The sequence below is a fragment of the Dreissena polymorpha genome, chromosome 9, assembly GCF_020536995.1.
Source record: "Dreissena polymorpha isolate Duluth1 chromosome 9, UMN_Dpol_1.0, whole genome shotgun sequence".
Lineage (NCBI taxonomy): Eukaryota > Metazoa > Mollusca > Bivalvia > Myida > Dreissenidae > Dreissena > Dreissena polymorpha.
The window spans coordinates 297,295-322,770 of NC_068363.1; the positions used below are offsets into that span (position 1 = coordinate 297,295).

The 25,476-nt window shown below is 34.1% G+C and overlaps 1 protein-coding gene and 1 long non-coding RNA gene across 2 annotated transcripts in view; one reads left to right on the forward strand and one right to left on the reverse strand.

The window, feature by feature from the left end:
* The window catches only part of LOC127844642 (deleted in malignant brain tumors 1 protein-like), a 75,956-nt gene that overhangs the window by 18,615 nt on the left and 31,865 nt on the right, over positions 1-25,476 (forward strand). The gene's annotated exons all lie outside the window — the stretch shown is intronic.
* Positions 1,850-14,190, reverse strand: LOC127844643 (uncharacterized). Its single transcript, XR_008032848.1, has 3 exons — positions 14,070-14,190; positions 3,223-3,319; positions 1,850-1,900 (listed from the first exon to the last, which is right to left on the reverse strand). It is a non-coding gene; the product is annotated as an uncharacterized LOC127844643 (long non-coding RNA).

The window sequence follows — 25,476 nt, forward strand, 5'->3', positions numbered from 1 at the left end:
TTATGTAAGATCAAAGCGCACTTTATCTCCATCTGAAAGATCTATGCCACCCTTCACGAATAGCCTTCAGTCAAAGTTAATGTCTCTCTAGGTAAGGTGGGATAAAAATCACGGGCCGTCTCCGGTTGCAAATTGTTGATGTGCGCCGATACATTCTCGCAGTCAAACTGCGCCCACCCATAGTCTTATGCATGACCCTTAATCGCAGTCACGATATGGTTAAACAATTTCCTTAAATAATGTACATTCTAAAGCGTGTGTTTTCAACTCAATTGTAACAAATTGGCAGAAAATCTAAACGTTTAGAATGAACTTAATATAAATATGATCAGTTTTTGCAAAATCTAGTCCTCAAACGTTTGTGTGTTCCAACGGCCTGACGAACCCTCCTTAACCGTGTACAGCTGAATACTCCTAGTGTTTCAATGACCGTTAAAAAGTTTGTTCATTGTGGTTTTTCCACTTCTAAACATATAAATAATAAAATATAATGTACACAGCTTTTTAATAAGTTGCTGGATTTCGCTATAATTTGTACATCTGAATTATCTTAATGTGTAGATGATCTAAAAGAACGGAATTAATTCTGCAACCAGTTTTCCCGGCCCTTTGACCTTTTGTTCACTGTTGAACATACAATGACTTTGTCTGTGTCTTTAAATGAGGGTGTCAGTGTCTGTGCCAGTTTTATAAAAAAAAATCGGCTGATATTTGACGATAAAAATACTGTAAATCTAGCTGCATGCTTATTAGAAAATAGTGTTGATATTTTTGCATTAGCTCATTGCTCTATACGATAGTGCTTTATATTTCATAAACAAAAGATTGAAAATAAACAGCATGTTAAAAATTGTTATAAAATCATTACGATTGATTAATTTATTTATTTAATAAAGATTTGATTCATATTTTGTGCAAATAACTTTTATAAACAAAAACGCATATCCATTTTGACACTTGTGAAATTTCTTTAAAACGGCACCATTTTAAAAAGTGCGCTTCAGATTTAGCATTTCATGCGATCGAAAATTATATAATAGCACGTTTCTAACAAAAACTCGTTTTGTATTTTATTTATGACTACAACAAGGAAAGCCACATAACAATAAATCAAATATTTAAATTTTAATTTCCTTTTGTTTCTTATAGTTAAAATCACGGATTCTTGTATCCGGATCATGCTTTATGGAATGTGTCTTTAAACATAATCGTGCTCGAAGTAAGTCCAACGCCATTGTCATATTTCATAGACGTAAGATCAACGCGTCCAGGTTTGTACAAGCCATTTAGGTTTATGTAGTAGTAGCACGCATTATACCACCAGCCACCTTTGTACGTTTCGGCACAATTGGTCGCATAGTTGTCAACATCATGATCATACGTACTGAAGGCATTTCCAACAGGTTTATGTGCCGAGTCTGTAAAGAATGTGTAACTCGAATCAACTGGAAAAAATATAGCAAATCATAAATGTATCGTTTGATATAAAATATTTATACTTATGGATTGAGGCATAGATTTATACAGCCTTTAATATATTACTTTTGCATAACAAGAACAAATCTGGTACATTATTACAGGCAGCAAAATATTTCGTAACTGGTTCAAATTGCAATCGAACGAATGTAGGTATCAAAAACATGCAAACAAACGCACAAAAGAGCAAATATAAAACAAGCAAAACAGCTAACAAACAGTTTATCAAACGCATGCGCATGAACAAGTCAATAATTTCCGCCTTGTGACTTTACACGTTCTCCAAGATTTAGTGTATAGTTTGTTCCGTGTTGAAGACTGAAATTGCTGTATACATCATGACCTGTACTTCCGTCACCATGTGTTATGTTCACGCGAAGTTGAAAGGAACCGTTTGATGTTATTTCGTAGATGTATTTAAGTCCTGTGAAATCCCAAAACGTTTATTTGAAGTTTGATTGCATAAAAATCAATAAAAAGTAAGTGCAAAAACTAGACAATACCAAACCCTTCTTCCGCATAGAGCCCTTAAACACAATAGAACAATATTGAACAGATGTAACAATGAGGGGAAAAACGAAATCATTTATCTAAATCGATAGTTGTCAAAGTCCACTTGATGTTTCGTTATAACTCCATTATATCCCGTGGAAGATTTGAGTTGATTTTAAATCGCGTCATGTAATAAAACACCTGATGTAAAATTAATGAGAACGAAGTTTTCATAAGAATCCTCTCGTGGTCGATCAAGAACCATAGCGTATTTGATAAAGATTGGATTCTGACGATTGAGCGGTGTAAATATTTATACAGTGGTTTGTTAGTATGGATATTCGCCGTTTCACAGTTGTTCAGTCTCATCAAGACAGTCTAGTTAACTACTCATACATTTTCAGCGGTTCATTATCGATATAGGCACTTATTTGTACATGCAAGTAATATACCCTTCTTGAAGCGAAGCTTATTGCGGTATTACAGCACAAGTTATTGACATACCCTGATACATACTTTTGCACCTCGGAGTAACAACCAAATGATAACACAACTGAAAAAGACTCTTTTTCCTTCGTCATGTATAAGATACCGGTTATAATGACAAATGCAGTAAATAAATCTAATATGCCACTGCCTTAACAAATGTTCTAGAAGAGTTGTTTCAAAAACACGTGAATCGTTTATAGAATATTTCTTAGTTTCGTTCTTTAATCGTTTTGAAATTCACATAAGACCAGATGAATAAATATATTAAACAGTGGCACACGGGATTTTAATATATTTTCTATGATCTTTTCTAAAGGTGCATACGGGCAAGTCTTTACGTGCATGTAAACATCTGTGCGTGCCAGACTTGTACGTGCACATTTGGATAACTGTAATGGCCAATGGACGCTCAGTAAAGCATTCAATTAACGGATCAATCTAAGTTAGTGTATTTAAAAATGGTATTATTTATAAGGAACATTTTATTCAAAAAGCGTCAATGCTATCACAAATTATTTTATTCCGAAAGATATTTAATAAAATTATAATTAGAAGTCCCCACGACTTATTAAGACATTCATACAACTTGCTAAGTCGATCGCGCATAACATTTAGTCCAACCCATTACTAAATGGGTCTATGATAGGAGGAAGTTATAGCTATGCATGAAATCTTTCAAAACCACGTTCATTATTGATATTATAATAAAATAATGTTAATATTCGTTCTTTTAATTACACTGTTGTATGTATTTATACAATTTACCTAGCCACTATTCACCAGCCACATTGCCGAATCCGTTTTCATAGTCACTAAAGTTTCTGTAAAAATCAACACTTCCGTTGAAACGTCTTTGAAATATCTGGAAAAATGACGGTAAACACATATTCACACATCTATAAACTGGGAACTTGGATTCACAAAATACGAAAATATATGTGCAGCGATAACAAATTATATATAAACGCTTCTTGTGAAATTTTAATATTTAAAAAGTATGTAGCGCCAATCATCCTCACTCCGTTTCCATGCTAAAGTTGACATGTGTATTTGTGTGATTGGGATTTGTGGGGATGTCGCATTTATAATTATACTGATATTACGGTCTACCCTCCTCATTCGATTTCCAGTTTACAGTATTTACGTGTACGTGAAAGGGGTTGTGATACTTAATTTAGGATTAAATTTGACAAAACCATCCATCTATCTGCAGCTGTCTCCATATCACGGTTCATATGTACCTTGCTGTGTACAAGAGCGGTGGTAAAATGTTATTCATTAAACTGATCATACCGTCCAGCCTCCTCCATCAGTGTCCATGTCACAGTACACCTGTACATTTGTGTGAGTGAGAGGAGTAGTGATGGTGTACACGCCACTTCTTAGCCTCGCGTCATGAACCAACAACTCGGAACAGTCTTTGGCTTCTACGATCAACACATTATTTCGTTTTATTATTTTTTTTCTCAAATAGTCTTATATCCTGTGGGAATGGATAGAAATATTATCTTTTTATGACCGGTCTGTAAAATGTATTTAATTATGCAGACCTATTTTATACTTTAAGTTTGTTGACAAATTTTGAAGAAATGAAACAGCTGTACCCAAACAGACTGAACAATGTGTAACTTCAACCGCAAGACCTATGCAGTTTCGTCCACCATCTGCCGGAGCTGGATTGTCGCACGACCGTGATCTTATCTGATTAAAATTGCCATTACATATCGCTCATTGGCCCCACGTTCCCCATTGACCATCTACTTGAAACGCAACACGACTTGTTAAAATGAAGCAACAATGTTTTAAAACAGAAGTAATGTCAATGTTCGATACATAAACAATGTCATACAAATAATTCTTAAATGAATATAACATACACATGCATTATATATCGTTGTTAAATGCATTTCTATATTACAAATACTTAAGTGCCATCCGCTTATAAACTATTTAGTAAAAAATGGTTTGTTTGTTTTTTCATAATGAAAAATTTGAGGGTCGAACATACTTCTTGTTGAATGCATTTCGATGCAAACACAGTGATGTTCCAAACATGCCTTTGTCATTGACGCCGCAAATCTAGATACAAATGAACAGATTATGATATGCTGTAATATATGTATGTTTTAAACAATGCAATACAAAAAATGATCATAGTAACATCTGTTTATGATAATTGTGTACATAGAGAGTAAGAGACTAACAAAAGAATATTTTAACAATTAAAAACGTGTTCAAATTAATTTTAAGAAACAGCATTTTTATCTTCTAACGAAGTAAATCCATCAATAAGTTTTTGATGTTTCTTGACTACATATTTGTCGAGTGTATGAAGTGTTACCTCGCCTTGTCGACATATTTCAATTTGATGACACTTCGGGTACTGCGTCCAAACAATTGCAACATACGGGACCCCGAGAATCAGGATAACCTTCTAAAATGAAGCACATAACCCCGAAAATGGTAGCACCAACAAAGGCATGAGTTTTATTCATCAATGATTTAACATCTTAATTTAATATGCGAAAACACAATAATAAAAATCCTATACAATTAACGTCACGTCATATTAATTGTACATGAACGCAGATTTAGATTTTAAAAAATGTAAGACATACCTGGTTCGCCACAACCTTCCTGGTTCCTGGTTACACAGATCTTTAATGCAACAATGTGCGCAGCGACTTGTCGACGATATTGATGTAATATTTCTGCACACCTACGTATACACGAAGGTATTGTAATGGTACCGTGATTACATAAATCGACGCTCTAATTTATAAAGAATAAAGTTTACTGATACATGCAGTCAAGACAATGTGTATTATTTAGATATGTTGAATATTCAGTACATTCCGATTCAGGGGCTTTGCAGAAATAAATACAAAAATATTACAATTTTAATGTTTGTTTACATCACGTGCGATATAAAAGAAATGTATTCGCCATTACTATACATACATGATCTCGCATACAACCAAGAGCGAAGCCTTCTCCACCAAACGAATTAATTCTTCTTTCAACAAAGCACACCTATACATACAAATTGGTTTGCATTAAATAACTGTATATACAAATACTTTGTAATCATCGATGCAAAGGTTACAGTCAGTTAATAATAATAAACATATTTTTTGTATTATTATTATTATAAGTTATTAATTAAATAATGTTACACGTAGTTATGTCTGCCTATTACAAGGTTTCAAAATCAAAACGGGCCTCAAGATGGAAATGTCTTAGACGAAATTGATACCAAAGTCAAATATTATTACTCACATAGTAGGATGGTAGATACATAGTATACACAGAACGAAAAGAGTGCACGCAATCAATTTAATAAAATCAAATTATTATATTGAGTTCAGCTGGGTGGATCAAATCTAGGGCATGTGACTATGATGCAAAACGAGCTAATGAAATTATTTACTACATATATTTGGATTATTTTCTTTATTTATATTTATTTATTTAGTTTAATAACTATTATCTATTTATTTATATTTATGTATATATTTTGTATCTGACAAACAGTATTTTTTGGACAGTAAATTTTTTCCCGCTGGGTCTGACAGTATTTCTATGTCACGATGGCCTATGTGAGTTTAGCATTGTGAATGAAAGTGAGGTATAATAAAAATTATTATGATACCAAACGCAAAAAAACACTTTTTGAACGGTAATATAATAACGATTGTGTGATTATTTCTGTTGTATTTCTTTTACGCGCTAGCTGGTTTTGAATGTTGAATATATCAGGAAATCGTATATATTCCAAGCGCAACAAAATACAAATAAATGTTTTAGCCACAAATGAGATAGTTGAGTGCGTAATTTACTTGTATGAGAACGCATTCCATTAAAATTCATTGAATCAAGTTTGATGGAACGAGATGTTAAAGGTTTATACACGTGTAATTTAATTTAATTGTTTTTATGTTGTTTTTTTTTCAGTTTTCCAAACGTTAATTCTAGTAGGGCTGCAACGAATCCAAAACTTTTGTTCGGATCCGAATCCAAATAAGGTTTCTTCGGATTTTTTTCGGATCCGGATCCCTCATATAAGACTAACAGAAAATAAAAAATTCTGTCCAAATGAAAGAAATCAATGTTTTAGACGTATAATTTGACTTAAAAACATTAAACATTTATTAACAAAAAAAACAAAATTCTCGTTAAACATTGTATCAATGTCAGAATAAAACGAAACCTCAACACTTATTCACTTAATAGTTTGCTCGTTAACATACACTTTTCACTGTTCATGCAGTTTGAGGTTTGTTTTCACAAAAATTAACATATCAACATTTGGTCCAGGCAAGCCCTATGAGCACTGACGAGGTCTTCTGCTGTGGAGTAGATTCTCTCACTGGGAATTGAGTTTCTTTGCATCACAAGATAGCATTTTAACTTAGTATATGACGAAAGATGCTTTCAAGAAAATACATGATGCAGGAACACAATTTGACAGGTCGCGAAATTATGCAAAATTTACCTGAATAACTTTCCAGCCACACTGGATCCACTACCGTTGTTTTTAATACAACTCAGAAATACAATAAGGATTGAAAACTTACTTATTGCCATTAGGAATTGCATTTGTCATGTGTAAATCCTCCATGATTTTGAATTAGATTTGCATTACGGAATGTCCAATGAAGGCAATAAAAGCCGAAGGATCTCGAATGATCTGCTATTTGACTGTCACACATCAATAAATATCGACTCGACTATTATACGTATCTTTTAAGAGAACCCAACCCCTTCAAATTTGAATTAAAGGCACTTTTCCCACGGGTATAATCTGTTCTTAGAAAGATCACAAAGTTCCGGTTCAATGACACACAGATTTATTCATAAAAGTTGCCATTGAAAGCGCCATGCGTAACAGCGTTTCGCGTCAAGAATTATGGTAGAAAAGCCAAACTTGGTTAAATCATACATGCAGCACTTAGACTCCATACAAGTCATCACTTTCGATTCTTATAGGCAAAGCTGATATAACATATGACTTAATAAGTGAAAAAAATCATCAATGCCAATATGTGTGCATCAAAGCAGGTTTTGAACCGGATTCGAACAAACTTTTTTTATTTTTTTTTTTGGCACATTTTAGGAAAAATCCATGTAGAAGCAGCATTTCTGATGTCATTTGACCCAATAAAAGGGCTTGCTTGCATGGAAATACAACACACTTGACTAAAAAAGTCATTGTCAGACATGAGCTTTAAGTATTTTGTCACAACTGGACCTATGATTCCTCGGCTCGAGTTCCGTCTCGGACAGGCTCCGGAAAGTGTCAGTCTGGCCCGGGTGCTCAATTCGTGTAATCTGAGAAAACAAACGGTTTTGTGTGCACATTTACCCATTACGGTGCCAACTAATGTAAGTTAGATACAATTAGAGTAAGCTTTCAATAGTCTTTGTTGCTGTATTTGCTGCAAATGGTTAATCCACCATGCCGGCATCAAATTATCGGGCACACTGGCAAAGTTATCGCCACAAAATGTGGTTTCAGAGCTGCAGTAAATGTAAAACACCCAATTTTCCTAATTTTGGTGACAAAAGTGTGCCAGGATATCAAAGAAATCATTTTACAATAGATTTAATTGAAAATAACGGCGTACTAACCTGCAAAGACACCGATCCTCTCGACACGACTGGGCGAGTGTTGAGGGCCGTCTCCGAATCAGTCATGCTGTACAGTTTTTGATGGCCTGTCACTTCAGCCCGACTTGTAAACCGATTGGACGACAGTTCAGGCAGAGCTATAGACCAATTACGACACCGCCTACAAATGCACACTTAGGTTTACGCATAATATTGAGGTCACTTAAATACAGATTCCCTGGTGTTTTTCACGCAGGGTCTATCACAACAACAATCTTCCAGGAATTTATTTTTTATCATTTTTGTGTTTTCAGCTGAATACTTAATTTTACTTGAACTTAGCAAGATATCCAAACAGGAAAAATAAGGCAAAGTAGTGTTATTCTGAGTAGATCTGCCTGACGGGGTTGAAGGCAAAGGCATATAGCAGTGTGGGTCCAAATTGGCGAGCATTTTTAACAGTAAAAGGCTAAAAAAGTAAACAATAATAATAAATACAGATGAAATAAAGACATGCATTAGGTTCATTATTGAGATTGATGCAAATTAATGTCAAAATGTCACTGAAAAACAATACCGAGTGTTTTAGTAGGCTTAGAATATGTCTCCGGAACAGGTTTCGTTGTGATTTTCCAGCATTTACCCCCCCCCCCCCCCCTTATGACCCCAAGTGCAACAGCCCAATTGCAAACAGCCCTAATTTGGGTCAAAATGACATCTGGCAGTTATGTTTTGCAATACAGAGAGTTTTTGATGGTCAATTGTCAAAATTCTGGCAGACGACTAACTTGGTCGGATGTGCTTATAGTATGACCTACTTTCATAGACTGGAACCATCAATAGAAAAAGAAGAGCGCAAAAAATGGCTTTTTTCTTATTGCTTACAAATATACCTTCAAATTGATACAAAATTATTCCATTTGCAATGTATTTTACAAATCCTATGCAGCATGCACTGAACAATGTGTGCTAAGTATCAAATTGACTGCATGTAACCCTGCAAACAGGAGTTCCGGTTTGGGGTTATGTGACCTTTTACTTTTAAACAGAACCAGTCTGCATAAAAACAATACTCGTGAAAACAGCGCTAGGTTACATACAACTATGAAAATAAATATTCGGAAGGAAATTTCCAGGGGTCGATCCGTACCAGCGAATCTGAAGTTGGATCCGATATCATCGGATATTTCGGGTACCCGTTGCAGCCCTTAATTCTAGAATTGCTCCTCAAATGATAAAAAAAAATATGTTGGTTCTCATGATGATATCGACAACCCGACGACGACTATGATGAAGGTGTTGCTGATTATGATGATTATTGTGGCGATGCTGATTAGGAGGAGATCTCTATTTCACGGTTGTAACTTCCAAAATTTCAGGTGCGCTCCATTTCTTCCTTATTATTATTAATTCCATTTGTTCCGAAACTGAGGATATGATGTTCTAGTAAGACACGTATATTATTAATGTATTAATCGAAATTCTTTATAAAATAAATTGAGCCATAATTCACCCGGTAATGTGGCGGAAAATGTAAAATATCAAGGCAAGACACGTATACTATTTAGGAGCAAATGTACATTCTGTTAACAATATTTTTAGTGATAAATTATCGTCGATTATATTGCCGAGATTTGTCTGATGGGTGCCAGATACGCGACTATCTACGACCAAAGTTCCTGTTAGGTCTTGAGCTAATGATTTATAAATGTAAATCGGTGCTGTTAATGTAAGGTCAAAGGGCGCTTTATATCTATCTGGAGATCTTCGCGATAAGCCGTCAGAACTAAGCTTATGCCTATCAAGGTAAAATGGGATAAAAAATCACGGTTGCAAATGGTTGTAGTGCGCCGACACATTCTTGCAGACCCCCAGCGGCCTTCAATCGCCTTGAGCATGACCCTTATTCTCAGTCATGGTATGGTTTAATATTTCCTAAAATGACGTACATTCCAAAGCGTGTGTTTTAAACTCCAATTTTAACAAATGGGTAGATTTTGCTCAACCTTTAGAATGAACTTAATATTAATATTATAAGCTTTTTGCAAAATTTAGTCCTCAAACGTTTTTGTGTTCCAACCCCTCAGCAACGGCTTGATGGACCCTTCTCAACCGTGTACAGCTGAATATCCCTAGTGCTTGTATGACCATTAAAAAGGAATTTTCATTGTGGTCCTTCGTATGATTTTCCACTTCCAAACATATAAACACCAAAGAATAATGTACACAGCTCTTTAATTGGTTGCTAGGTTTCGCTATAATTTTCACAGATACATAATCTTAATGTTTACATAATCTAAAAACGGAATTTAGTCTGCAACCAGTTTTCCTGGCACTTTGTCTTTTGTCCATTGTTGATAATACAATAATTTTGTCTGTATCTTCAAAATGGGGTGTCGGTGTCGGTGTCATTTGTATTATTTTCTTTTTTTTACAATTATAAGTTTATATTGATTAAAATATCACGACTGTTATTTTACATTACTTGAAAAAAAAATCACATTTTCAGTATATTTGGTAATAAAATTTATTGAGTATGTCTACCAGGTAATTTGGAGAGTTCTTTTGTTGTCGTTATATTTTGTGAAACTACGAGGATTGCTTATATAAAGCATAAAATACATCGTTCATTGAGTGAGGAAGGAAGGCCAAGCGGTCTAAATGGGAGACTTTTTAATCCAGGACTCCAGGGGTCGGTGGTTCAAGCCCTTTTGAGGGTTACATTTTTAAGTTGTATTGTTTTTTTACTAGAGATTTTTTTTGATCAAATGTTTAAATTTATCAATATAAAGCATTAAATGATGGTAATTTAGAACTTTTCTTTTTTTGGTCAATCTGGTTGACTGTCCCTTTAAAATTAAAATACCGGGAATCCAGCTGCATGATTTATTTATAAAATGTGTTGATATTTTCGCTTAAGCTCAATGGTCTATGCGATAGTGCTTTATATTTCATAAACAAAAGTTTGAAAATAAAAAGCAAGTTAAAAAATTGTGTTGGAATAATTACAATGTATTAGTTTATTTATTCAATAATGATTTGATTCATATTTTTTTGCAAATGACTTTCTATAAGAAGCACATATCCTTTTTGACGCTTGTGAAATTTCCTTTCATTTTAAAACGTGCATTTCAGATTAAGCCTTTCATGAGATAGAAAATGATAACACATTTCTAACAAAAATTCGTGTTGGATTTTATTTATGACTACAACAAGGAAAGCCGCTGGCAATAAATCAAATATTTTAAAATAAGTTGACTTTCTTATAGTAAAAATCACGAATTCTTGTACCCGGATCATGCTTTCTGGACCGTGTCTTTAAACATAATCGTGCTCGAAGTAAGTCCAATCCTCATGTCATATCTCATAACCGTACGATCATCGCTTCCAGGTTTGTACAAGTTTATGTTTGTGAAGCACGCATTATACCACCAGCCACCTTTGTACTTTTCGGCACAATTGGTCGCATAGTTGTCAACATCATGATCATACGTACTGAAGGCATTTCCAACAGGTGCCGAGCATGTGAAGAATGTGTAACTCGAATCAACTGGAAAATAAAAAGCAAATCATAAATGTATCGTTTGATATAAAATATTTTATACTTATAGATTGAGGCTTAGATTTATACAGCCTTTAATTTATTACTTTTGCATTACAAGAACAAATCTGGTACATTATTACAGGCAGCAAAATGGTTCAAATTGCAATCGAACGAGTGTAGGTATCAAAAACATGCAAACAAACGCACAAAAGAACAAATATAAAACAAGCAAAACAGCTAACAAACAGTTTATCAAACGCATGCGCATGAACAAGTCAATAATTACCGCCTTGTGACTTTACACTTTCTCCAAGATTTAGTGTATAGTTTGTTCCGTGTTAAAGACTGAAATTGCTGTATACATCATACCCTGTACTTCCGTCACCATGTGTTATGTTCACGCGAAGTTGAAAGGAACCGTTTGATGTTATTTCGTAGATGTATTTAAGTCCTGAGAAATCCCAAAACGTTTAATTGAAGTCTGATTGCATAAATATCAATAAAATGTAAGTGCAAAAACTAGACAATACCAAATGCTTCTTCCGCTTAGAGCTCTTTAACACAATAGAACAATATTGAACAGATGTAACAATGAGGGAAAAACGAAATCATTTATCTTAATCGATAGTTGTCAAAGTCCACTTGATGTTTCGTTACAACTCCATTATATCCCGTGGAAGATTTGGCTTTCAGATTGTTATTTTAAAGCATGTTATTAAGGCACATTTTTACTAATGAAATAATAGGAACTTAAAAAATCCAATAAAGTAAAGAAATCTACATGTAATTTGGTCGAATAACATTAAAAACGACAAAGGCTAACACCGCACAAACGTTGAGTTGATTTTAAATCGCGTCATGTAATAAAACACCTGATGTAAAATTAATGAGAACGAAGTTTTCATAAGAATCCTCTCATGGTCGATCAAGAACCATAGCGTATTTGATAAAGATTGGATTTTGACGATTGAGCGTTGTAAATATTTATACAGAGGTTTGTTAGTACGGATATTCCCCGTTTCACAGTTGTTCAGTCTCATCAAGACAGTCTAGTTAACTACTCATACATTTTCAGCGGTTCATCATCGATATAGGCACTTATTTGTACATGCAAGTAATATACCCTTCTTGAAGCGAAGCTTATTGCGGTATCACAGCACAAGTTATTGACATACCCGGATACTAACTTTTGAACCTCGGAGTAACAACCAAATGATAACACAACTGAAAAAGACTCTTTTTCCTTCGTCATGTATAAGATACCGGTTAAAATGACAAATGCAGTAAATAAATCTAATATGTCACTGCCTTAACAAATGTTCTAGAAGAGTTGTTTCAAAAACACGTGAATCGTATACAGAATATTTCTTAGTTTCGTTCTTTGATCGTTTTGAAATTCACATATGACCAGATGAATAAATATATTTAACAGTGGCACACGGGATTTTAATATATTTTCTATGATTTTATTCTAAAGGTGCATCAGACAAGTCTTTACGTGCATGTAAACATCTGGGTGAGCCAGACTTGTACGTGCACATTTTGATAACTGTAATGGCCAATGGACGCTCAGAAAAGCATTCAATTAACGGAGCAATCTAAGTTAGTGTATTTAAAAATGGTATTATTTATAAGGAACATTTTATTCAAAAAGCGTCAATGCTATCACAAACTATTTTATTCCGAAATATATTTAATAAAATTATAATTAGAAGTCCCCACGACTTATTAAGACATTCATACAACTTGCTAAGTCGATCGCGCATAACATTTAGTCGATTCCATTACTAAATGGGTCTATGATAGGAGAAGTTATAGCTATGCATGACATCTTTCAAAACCACGTTCATTATTGATATTATAATAAAATAATGTTAATATTCGTTCTTTTAATTAAACTGCTGTATGTATTTATACAATTTACCTAGTCAATATTCACCAGCCACATTGCCGAATCCGTTTTCATAGTCACTACAGTTTCTGTAAAAATCAACACTTCCGTTGAAACGTCTTTGAAATATCTGGAAAAATGATGGTAAACACATATTCACACATTTATAAACTGGGAACTTGGATTCACAAAATACGAAAATATATGTGCAGCGATAACAAATTATATGTAAACGCTTCTTGTGAAATTTGAATATTTAAAAAGTATGTAGCGCCAATCATCCTCACTCCGTTTCCATTCTAAAGTTGACATGTGTATTTGTGTGATTGGGATTTGTGGGGATGTCGCATTTATAATTATACTGATATTACGGTCTACCCTCCTCACTCGATCTCCAGTTACAGTACAACTGTATCTGTGTGTGTCCGTGAGAGGGGTTGTGATATATTTAGGATTAAATTTGACAAAACCATCCATCTATCTGCAGCCGTCTCCATTTCACGGTTCATCTGTACCTTGCTGTGTACAAGAGCGGTGGTAAAATGTTATTCATTAAACTGATCATACCGTCCAGCCTCCTCCATCAGTGTCCATGTCACAGTACACATGTATCTTTGTGTGAGTGAGAGGAGAAGTGATGGTGTACACGCCACTTCTTAGCTTCGAGTCATGAACCAACAACTCGGAACAATTTTTTGCTTCAACGATCAACACATTATTTCGTATTATTATTTTTTTTCTCAAATAGTCTTTTTATTGTGGGAATGGATTGAAATCCTATCTTGCAATTACCGGTCTATAAAATGTATTTAATTATGCAGACCTATTTTATACTTTAAGTTTGTTGACAAATTTTGAAAAAATGAAACAGCTGTACCCAAACAGGCTGAACAATGTGTAACTTCAACCGCAAGACCTATGCAGTTTCGTCCACCATCTGCCGGAGCTGGATTGTCGCACGACCGTGATCTTATCTGATTAAAATTGCCATTACATATCGCCCATTGGCACCACGTTCCTCATTAACCATCCACTTGAATCGCAAAACGACTTGTTAAGATGAAGCAACAATGATTCAAAACAGAAGTAATGTCAGTGTTCAATACATGAACAATGTCATACAAATAATTCTTAAATGAATATTAACTAAACAATACATAATATTATTTATGCATGTATTTGATATAATACAACACCTGAACTATGTGCATAAGTTATGTTATCGTTGTTATGGCAGTTCCTGTTACAAAGGTCCGCAGTACAACACTGAAAGCAGTCGTGAACGTCGTATGCTCGTATCGTTGACATCTGACCACGTTTTCCAAGTATGTCTATCCCATGGTGCGCACCACAGCTCTACAAATATGCGGGTTTTAAAAGTTAAGTATTTGTTATATTCTTTGAATCATTCTAACACATGGTAAGTAATTGACGGTATCGACGCGGCAGAACTAAATTGTTATATTGTAAAAAAATGCATTATATATCGTTGTTAAATGCATTCCTATATATCACAAATACTTAAGTGCCATCCGCTTACAAACTATTTAGTGAAAAATGGTCTGTTTGTTTTTTTCATAATGACAAATTTGAGGGTCGAACATACTTCTTGTTGAAAGCATTTCGATGCAAACACAGTTGTTCCAAACATGCTTTTGCCATTGACGCCGCATATCTAGATACAAATGAACAGATGATATACTGTCATATATGTATGGTTTAAACAATGCAATAAAAAATGATCATAGCAACATCTTTTTATGATAATTGTGTACATAGAGAGTTAGAGACTAACAAAAGTATATTTTAACAATTATAAACGGGTTCAAATTAATTTTTAGAAACAGCATTTTTATCTTCTAACGAAGTAAATCTATCAATAATTATTTGATGTTTCTTGACAACATATGTGTTGAGTGTATGAAGTGTTACCTCGCTTTGTCGACATATTTCAATTTGATGACACCGACCTTCGGGTACTGCGTCCAAACAATTGTAACATACGGGACCCCGAGAATCAGGATAACCTTCCAAAATGAAGCACATTACCCCGAACATGGTAGCACCAACAAAAGCATGAGTTTTATTCATCAATGATTTAACATGTTAATTTAATATGCAAAAACACAATTATAACAATCCAATACAATTTACGTCACGTCATATTAATTGTACATGAACGAAGATTAAGATTTTAAAAAAAAATGTAAGACATACCTGGTTCGCCACAACCTTCCTGGTTACACAGATCTTTAATGCAACAATGTGCGCAGCGACTTGTCGACGATATTGGTGTTTTATTTCTGCACACCTATGTATACACGAAGGTATTGTAATGGTACCGTGATTACATAAATCGACGCTCTTATTTATAAAGACACTTCTCCATCTGTCTCCATGTCACAGTACACATGTATCCTGTTGTGATAGAGTGAAATGGTGATATTGTACACGCCACTTGTAAGCGTCAAGATACGAGCTATCAATTCGAACCGGTCTTTGGCTGAAAAGATCAACGCATAATTTTGTATTATTAAAATTTGCTTTAATCGTCTTGTCGCATTTTTTACAGGATTCGAACATGATGTTTTCATTTAACGGTCTATAAAATGTTTAAATGATGAAGACATATGTGAAAGATTAAAGTAAATGATAAATTTTGAACAAGTAAAGGCAAAATAGAATAAACACTGCCGAACTTAAACCGCAAGGCCAATGCAGTTTCGTCCACCATCTTCCAAAGTTTAATTGTCGCATGGTCGTATCCTTGTCTGATTACAATCGCAATTACATGTCGACCATTGATTCCAAGTGCATCATTGACCAACCACTGGAATGTTAAAACGACTTGTTTAGATAACGAAACAATATTTCAAAACATGGGGTAATGTCAGTGATCAATACATGAACATTGTTATGAAAATAATTTTTAAATTAATGAACGTTAGTCTGAGCATGCATTTTTAAGCCTGTATTTAATGTAATTCAATACCTTAAATATGTGCGTGATGTATGTCGTTATTGCAGTTCATGTTAAACAGGTCCGCAGTACGACACTGAACGGCGTTTGAACGCATCACTGACATCTTGTCACGCTTTCCAAGTATGTCTATAACATTGTGCGTTCAACACTTTAAAGTTTAAATCGGGTTGTATAAGCTCTTCATAAAGAATATCTAAGTTCAGTTTTGTGTTAATAAGAAAAATATCGCGACCATAACAGTCCGATCGATAAATTGTTGAAGTTCGTATTATCAACACCCTGTTTATTCTTTCAATAATTATTAAACATAATGTGTATTTACGTAATCGACGAGTTAGAACTCAATTGTGATATTGTGAACACATGCATTATATATTGTTGTTAAATGCATTACTAAATTACAAATATTGAAGAGCCACTTACTTACAGACTATTGAGTAAAAAATGATATATGTTCTTAAGGAAAAATAATATGAGGGTCGAATACACTTCTTGTTGAATGCATTTCGATGCATACACAGTTGTTCAAAACATGCCTTTGCCATTGACGCTAAAATTAAAGATACATATGAAAAAATAATAGTATTTTGTTATATGTGTTAGTTATAAACAATAAAATAAAAACAACAACATCTTTTAGATAGTTGAGTGCATAGAGACTAACAAGAATAATGTGAAAACTTAAGAACGAATACGGAATTAGTATTTATACCATATCTGAGATACACGTGTACGTTAGACCAACAGATTTATATGTTATATATATATATATATATATATATATATATATATATATATATATATATATATATATATATATATATATATATATATATATATATATATGGATTTTTAACACTTAAAAGGGGTGATCGACAAGCAACACCCCATGCAGTTTGACAATATGTATTGTATAAAGATACTGATACTTCGTGATAATATAAAAAGTTGGATAAAATTACAAGTTGGATATGGAAATGTCAACAAGAATAATTGCTTAAAATGCCTTCAATTATTCAACTTATACACAACTATATACACGTGGCTGGGTTTTCGTTAACATACAGAGGAAATGAAATTGTCATAATTGTTATAATTATGTTTCGTGCGTTATTGAGCATTAAACAAATTCTAATCGAATGCTGACAAAGCTGTGTTTATAGTTTCTAAAAATTACATATACATTATTGTTCACTTAGAGATGCGTTTAAATTTATTTAAAAAAAAAGATATAATTCACTGCTACCATAATTTATGCACGCACGCGATTCGATATTAACATCTCTTTAAATGTTGCGACATTTCTTATTTCTCTTCCCGGTCGGCCGTTAACTAAATAAATAGCTCGCTTTATATTTAAATCATCGACGCTTTGTACACATTTATTGAAAAGCAGTGTGTGCAGGTAGTTAGTGGATTATTCTAGTAAAACAATGTATAAAGGCCTCGGTAAGTCATATAATGAATGCAACATTTATTATTATTATTACTTGTTTCTTCGTGCATTAAATGATTAGGTGATAACACTTAACAATACAATTACAATCATAGCGTAGACATCTTGAAAAGAGGATTGGTTCGTGTTGCTCATTGTAATACTTACAGCTAACGCTTTTTAATGGGTGACAAATGGTTTATATAGTTCCTAACTGTCAGATTGACTAGGGCCAGATTAAAATGTAATATTCAATAAATGTAACCATGGCTTGCACTTACAATAGGAAATAAGAACATTTAATTAATGTTCATTTTTATGATGTTTTTCTTGTATTAACGCCAATACGCTCCTTGCTAAGAGCGCTGGCCTACAACAGCCGTGTGTTTCATTCGAAAATGTGTTTTTTTAAGTAATTATACGCGAAGAATTATAATTGTAAGAAAGACTTGTTTATTAGTTGATAAGTATTTTCTTTCAATTTTGGATAAAGGAAGTCTAAAGCAGTTTTTTGAAGTTTCGATTTTCAATTAAAACAATTTTCTTCGCGAATACTTTCCTGACAAAATTAATTTGTTCGGCAACTATATGTATGGTGCTATAAACATTCAGATTACATTGTATTTATATACGATAACTTTAAAACGGTAAAAATTTCTCCGTATACTGTTTCTGTGGCGTTTAGCGAGGTTTATTTATGAAATATATATTATCGCCCAGGTGACGGTCAGGGCTGGTCTCGCCGGCAGTGTATATGATTGTCGTGCATATAGGCTTGCATAAATATATCCCTCACATATTAAACATATTTCGATATATTGCGAATGCCAAGATTTATTTTTCGGGTATGATCGTTTACAATTTTTTTTTGCTGAGTTCCACGAATTCTTATGATTTTTTCAGAAAATAACGATTGTGTTCCACTATTCCATATGATTTGGTACATGCATATATATTTTCATACGCATTAACTTACCAACATTAACACCATTTGTTAAACTTTTTAATAGTTTATCAGGTTACATTTTCAGAAAAAAAGTCCAAAAACGTCCAGACTCTGGATAAAATCTGGGAGCATGTAATTGCTGCTTTCTTCCTCTTTCATTCTTTAATACACATATGTTCTATCCTTCACTATTGATGTTGAAAATATGACACTATGTCTCGAAGCACATTTGATCTGAATGACAGCATATTGCATGCATGGAAAATTGTCTGCAGGCCGTAGGCAAACGCATCTGTTTTCACTTATAGTTAGACGTCCACTTTATTTATCAACATATGACAAATGAAAGTAAATGACATATATCTATGAATGTTTTAAATGATGTGTGCATGTATGCTAGTTCAGATTGAATGATTTGGACTGCGTGTCTAGATCTCTATCGTGTGAAGCTTAGACGCATACACAACTTCATGCGTTGGCGTTCGTTTAATTACAATAATGATATATTACTAACCTGTGTTTGTATTTTGTGAATACATATAATTTGGAAGAAAAATTCAGTTCCCTAGATGGTTGTTTACTAGATTGCGATTTGAGCTACACAAGACATTAACCATTGTGTGGGTTACTAAATAATACAATACTGAATGCCTTGGATTGTTTATAATGTCTGATTGGAATTGAAGATTAAAAAAACATCACTCGTCCTTGAGTTGTGAAGAGTGTAACAATGCACTTCTGTAACAACAAAATCTTGGCCCAAAGCCGGAACTCAGTTGGTGCATACTTTTAGATCCATGTCATATGAATCTAGTTTTCAAATAAATGTTTTGTTCCCAGCTTATTTTTATCGAACACTATATGATTATCAAAAGCCAATGAATTATCCCAAGTGTCTTGCACATTTGCCCTAAGACAGACACATCATTTGTCCTTCCTTAGGAAGATTTATATCTTCCTTATGAACAATTAAATCTTCCTGTGCTCAGTATTTAGAGTTCAGATCATCATCATCATGTTCATTAAATCATCATCATCATCATCAACCGCATTTATCTTTTAAACTTATTTGGCTGTCCGGTCAAAATAAAATAGCTAGCTTTTGCAGTTATCATTAAAATATCGTCCAAACTTGAGTCTAAGGCGCGAAAGGACCTTGGAATATACACACATTTCCTGTTATGCCTCCTCCGTCAAGAGTTTGATCTCGCTATTATTTGTTCTTATATTTTTTTATATTTAATCTGATTCATTGATTACCTGCATTAGTTAAGGGCATTTTATAAAATATATTTTATATTATATAAACCAATAATTCAAACACTCTATTTTTTGTTGCCACAGTCCCTGTTGAATAATTTTGGTTTGTATTTAATCGGATTTATATACCTGCATTAGTTGCGCGCATTTTATATAATATAGTTTTTATGATGATAATATCATAATAATTTTTAATAATTTATATAAATAATTCAAACACTCTATATTTTGTTGTCATAGTCTATGTTTATTTATGACGAAATGAAATGAAGGTGCATATCTGAATGACTCCAATTAAGATTTAAATGACAAGAACTTTAAAGCAATGTTTATATTAGCTCAGCGGCAAAGATGGTCACTCAACATTATGGAAAAGAGCTAACTTCGAGTAATTTGTGGCATGCGTACACACTAGCGTTTCTTTGGAAATTTCCTTTCAAAATCGAAATCAAATTTCAATATTTCAACACCAAGGCATTTACTAGATAAAACCCCGGGCCATCGATAATAAATGACATCCTCTTTTCAGATAATTTGTGTAAAGTAGCATAAATGTTTAAAATAAAGCAAGCTAAACATGTCACATAATTATAAAGTGTTGGGTATTTTTGAATGAAATTGAAAGGAGTGTTAATCTCCGTATATTGAAAGGCTCCGAAGATTTTTGTGTGATTGGCTGCGTGTAAAAGATTTCGTTTTTATAGTTGTTAATTAATGGCTTGAAACAGCTCAAAAAGAAGTCTTAATGAAGACAGTGTACAATGCAGAATGGAATAAGTGATTAAGTTCATTTTTTACTTCGGAATTAGCTAAACATGCAGCAAAAGGTTTGGATATCCGAGGGTAAACATCAACATCAATTAACAACAACGCCATACTAATACAACGGAATGTCGGCTTTAGCGTATCATTGCCGAAGCGCACCACTTACCAGACTGACGCGTACCTCGCCACAGTGTTATAATATGATCTGTTCTGTATAATCAGTGCATGTGATGATGATAAATGTCGTGCGCGTGTTGAAACATTTATAATATGTAAAATGTTTTCAAACTATGTATACATGAATTCAAATATTTATCAGCTCATGTTTTAAATTACGAGGTCATTAATTAATTAATGAAAATTTAAACAAATTCACAGTTTCAACTATATAAATCCAGTTGTATATAGATCTAGAATCTATGCTGTAATTGGATACAAATACGAATGCTGCTGCTGTTTTAAAGTACATTCGATAATTGAACAAAAAACTGAATACAATAAAATGATTTAAATACTACTTAAATACTATAATAATTTTACTTAATACAAATTTGCATTATTTAGCGCTGAACTTCTTTCATAGTTTCATTTCATGTAAAATACATCTACATTAGGAATATTTTTTGTTTCTCATGGAGAATTCTAAATTCGTAGGGAGATTAAATAACCCGCGTGAAATCAAAAGATTTGGATTGGCTGTTATTTCAGGAAAAGCCCTGATTGGCTAAAATATTAAAAGGAGCAATGAAATCTTCCGTATGAAGAATTCAAAATTCATAGGAAGATATAATAGCGCGCGTGAAATGCGTTAAATGCGTATTTTGATTGGTTGTTAGTTTTAGCAAAACCCTGATTGGCTATAACATTTGTAGGAACAATTAAATCTTCCTAAGGAAGAATTCCAAAAAGTGGCACTTTATTATCTCGCTTAACATGGGTCTAAATAACGTTTAAAAGCTCTTTTCTGATTAGGTTAAACAGTCATAAATCAGCCAATAAAGAAAATCGAGATATTTATCTTTCAGAATATTCAATGCCATGCCGCATCCAAAATAATTAGAAAATAAAAATCTTACACCAAAAAGTTTGTTACGTTTTTTATCTTATACTTTTAATACTAAATTTATAAAGAGTATTATTGTTATTTCAAATGTACTTTTGTAACAATCTACTTTAAAATGTTTATTGCTAGCTGCGTTTTCTGTTCCTTGTTACACGGCTTCGAGTTGAAGGCTGATTTCTTTACTGCATTTGTTTCAAAACCTTCCGCATAATACTAGCTCCACTTAAAACGATAAATGTCGCCCAATATAATAAGCGATTGCCACTTAGAATAAAGCGGTTTGCTGATGATGTGTGGTTAACGCAAATGCGACAAACATTTAAAAAAAAATTGCTCGCTGCATAGTATGATTTTTCCTTCCGTTACTCACAATGTTTATGGGTTCTACTCATCTACTAATCTGTCATGTAGACATGTAAAGCAGATGCAAATGTTTATACTCATCCCTATTTTACTGTGATTTTTTTAAGTTTCGACTATCTTGTCAATATAGTTTCAGTTTCAGTTTATTTGCAGAATCATCAAATACATCCCTTTGGCCACATACTAAACAAATATACATAAAGATGACAACACAAATTAAAAACTGAATAAAAAGCATTTCACATATAAATAGATAATTAAATTAATACGTGAGTAAATAATTGAGTTGCAACGTTAGTCTTAACAAGAAGCAACAAAGTAGCTAACTAGCAAGGTAATTTTTTTTTTAACATATCATTCTAAATAAATATGGAAATATTTCTTTATTGTCTAGTGTTAGTACTGAACATCATAGATGTGAACTTGTTGACAGTATAAAACGAATGGTTAACATTATACTTTATTATTAAATCTTTATAAAGCGTATATATACATAGGAAATGATATTGTAATTCAACCATGAATCACACAGCATTTCCTGTTTTCTATAGCAATGTTATTGTTTCTACCAGTTTCAATTTCTAACGAATGAGCTCTTAGTCTAAATCGTGTTCGAGCTTTTCTATGGCCATCATTTTCAACACATACCATTTATGTTTCAAATGTTAAATCCTTTATAAATTTCAAATTTTAATATAATTTACTTTGCTAATTGATCATATCTTACCATGACTTGAAGTATTGACCTCGAAGTCGTTGTTTGAGTTTTGGATGATGGTATTTTATGTTAACATTCTCATGCAATAAATAACTAAAGCCTAAATTGTCAATAAAATCTTTGCTAGCTTTTGCCCAGCATAGTTTTACATACGTGATATTTTTGTCGTACATAGATCGTATCAGTGAGTTTGGTGAATTAATAATTTTGCACCAGAATTTAAAAGTCCTCACTAAACATATAATAGATAATTTAGAAATGAACTTTGAAATGTCTACATCTGAAACAGTAATTTTCTTTTCAACTAGACGTTTAAGAGCTGTCTAAATTGTATTGTATCATTTGTGTAATAATTATATTCAGCTTAAATGCACATATGCATACATTTGAGAGATATACATACAATTTAATAGTACCAAACCTTACTGAACTGTTTTCTTTAATATAAAATCATCAACGCAATTAATGGAAGACTACTAGAAAACGTGTAAGAAAACTCATATAGTATATAAAAATGTACAGTGAATCCGGACTAAGTTATCATTATGTTGAAAACAGTAATCAAACGACGCATGGGTATTAGAATCAAAGCGCTGTAGGCGCTGACGGCATGGGGCTAGATTTAGTGTGACGTAAAATACATTTAGGATGTTTTGTCCGAATTTCTCCCTTTGTCCGCATTTATACGGATTGACCCTAGCGGTTGAGTGCAGAAGACTGTAAGAAAATACAATATTTGTGTATATACTACAGTTTACATAGACGGTGGACACGATACTGGTTGTGAGAACGATAACCTTTTGTTCAACTCTTCAGATCTGGTAGAGGTTCGTCTACATAGGTGGTGAAGATATACAACAACAACAACATGGCCGCAAAAAAACGGTTATTGTTTGCGTCAAATAAATCACTTTCGTAGCCTAAAAAGCTTTCTTTTACATAATTACCAGATCAGGAAAACACTCATACTCCCTTTGTACTGTGTAAACAAACAAAAAACTTAAGCACAAGTATCACTATTGCAGGTAGAGCCCCGGTCAATCCCTGTTTGCTAACGCCGGTCGACCGGCGAGGATCGGGATGATTCTAAGAAATTTTTTAACGCAGTCACAATATTTCCCGGTTCCGCCCCGGTTGAAGCCGGTCAACAGCCCGGCAGAGTCCCGGTTTACCCGGACTGGCTACGGTTTATCACGGTGAAGCCTCGGCAGAGCCCCGGTTGTCGCCTGTAGTGTCCAGGTTGAGCACCGGTGAAAGCCGGCAGCGTCCCGACATAGCCCCGGTTGTCGCCGGTAGTGCCTTGGTTGAGCCGGAAGCGTCCCGGCAGAGCCCCGGTATACCGTAACACCGCCGGCACTCACCGGGGCTATACCGGCATCAGACCCCGGCAGAGCTACGACAACGCTCCGGTTTTACCCCGATCGTCGACGGTATGCTCCGGCGGATCCCCGGTCAATGCCGGTGGCGTCCCTGCAGAGCTCCGGTTTACTTATGTACCGTAGCTATACGGGGACTCTAACTGCATTCACCGGGGCTCCACCGGGGCGTTGCCGTAGCTCTACCGGGGTCTATATGGGCCTCGGTGGAGCTACGGTGCCGTCCCGGTTGTTCCTGGTGCCGTCCCGGTAATTCCCGCTGCCGCGCCGGTCGTTGCCGCTCCTTACCGGTGACTTCCGGTTCATCCCGGAGGTATTAAATATTTTAATACTTTCCCGGTTGAGCCCCGGTTTTCCCCAGTCCATCCCGGTCGTCCCCGGTGGAGCCCCGGTGGAGCCCCGGTGGAGCCCCGGGGACGCATCGGGGCTCCGCCGGCATCATAGTGAGACTGGGCCTTTACTCTGATAAAGAACGGCGTACATATTGTGTACGTTGTCGTTAACGTCAAATAAAATAACAATATCTTAAAATATGTTTATACATTCGAAATATAATGTCTTCAAAAAAGTTATCAGAAAAAAAATTCTTACTGTCTGCGTAAACACTCGTTTCTTTTTTGCCTAGACCGTCAAGTGAGGAAATTATTCTCGCATGAATATGCAAACAATTTTACATCCATCGAGATGTTTGCTTTATGGTATTTGTCTTGTTGAGGGATCGCGCATTTGATGCTCATGAACAGTTTATCGATTACGCAGTTTATCTCCAGTGTGTCCTATGTAATATTTATTGCAACCACTATTTACTGAGACATAAATAACATTTTTAACATTGCATGGCATTTCTGTTTTTATTTCAAATATTTTACTTTAAAATTAAAGTTGCCGCCTTCTATAATATAACCACACAGCATCTTGGATCGTTAACTTTTTTCACCGTTGGCTGGACTGTGTTAAAATTAGAATTTGTGAGTAACTGCTTAAAATTGATTGTTTTTTACACTGTACTGTTTTTGCATTTTGCAAAATTTGGTTCATACTTGGGTAAGCTTTTAAAATGTCAAT